We start from the raw sequence: 886 nt of genomic DNA, 5'->3' as shown, positions 1-886 counted from the left end.
CAAAGCCACTGGAGTGAACGACATGATTGATCGTAGAGTCTCTTGTCATCCATCCTGAGTTTTAAGCCATTTTATCAAGTAAGATCTTGCATTCTCCGAATGATTTGCTAAAAAATGCTCCACTTGCTGAAGCATCAACATTAGCCTTCAAGCTGTTTGCCAATTCCATGTAGAACTTCTGCCCCAACATCTGATCTGGAATGCCATGATGTGGACACTTAACCATCATACCTTTGAACCTCTCCCATGTTTCTTGTAGTATTTCTGTTGGTCTCTGCCTGAAGCCCAATATCTCATCAACTTGTTTGGCAGTCTTATTGGGTGGGTAGAACTTGTTCAAAAATTGCTTGACTAATTCCTCCCAAGTAGCGATGGAGTTTATGGGGAGTGAATTGAGCCAAGTCTAAGCCTCTCCCGTCACCGAGAATGAAAACAACAACAACTTTATTGCTTCCGGTGTCATATTTGGTTGCCTTTGCGTGACACATATCGACATGAAAATTTTCAAATGATGCTGAGGATCTTCAATGTAAGATCCTGAGAGCAGTCCCTTGTTCTGCAATAAATGTAGTATGTTGTTTTTGATTTGAAATTATTCCGCTTGTATCTGAGGGACTGTAATTGCGGTTGCCAGATTTTTGGCGGTGGGTTGTGCCCAATCATACAAGGCTGCTTTTGGTACAAAAGGCACCACACCCTGATAGTTCGGGTCATTCGCATTATTTCTATTATTTGGATTTTCTATTTCGTCATCCATGTCTAGTTCGATTCGTTTTGTTGATTTCTATTACCGTTTTTCCTTCTTCTTTGCACGATTCAATGCCTTGAAAAGTTTTCAAGATATGATAATGCTTCGAATAATTCACTAGTTCTTGAGGAGTTCCTA

The 886-nt window shown here is 40.3% G+C and overlaps 1 non-coding gene across 1 annotated transcript; it reads left to right on the top strand.

Annotated features, from left to right (window-relative positions):
* Positions 1–200: 200 nt before the first annotated feature.
* LOC142168483 (small nucleolar RNA R71) lies at positions 201–307 on the top strand. Its single transcript, XR_012698341.1, has one exon. It is a non-coding gene; the product is annotated as a small nucleolar RNA R71 (small nucleolar RNA).
* Positions 308–886: the final 579 nt, after the last annotated feature.

The sequence above is a fragment of the Nicotiana tabacum genome, chromosome 13 (genome assembly GCF_000715075.1).
Source record: "Nicotiana tabacum cultivar K326 chromosome 13, ASM71507v2, whole genome shotgun sequence".
Lineage (NCBI taxonomy): Eukaryota > Viridiplantae > Streptophyta > Magnoliopsida > Solanales > Solanaceae > Nicotiana > Nicotiana tabacum.
This window is presented reverse-complemented; position numbering and strand designations above follow the sequence as displayed.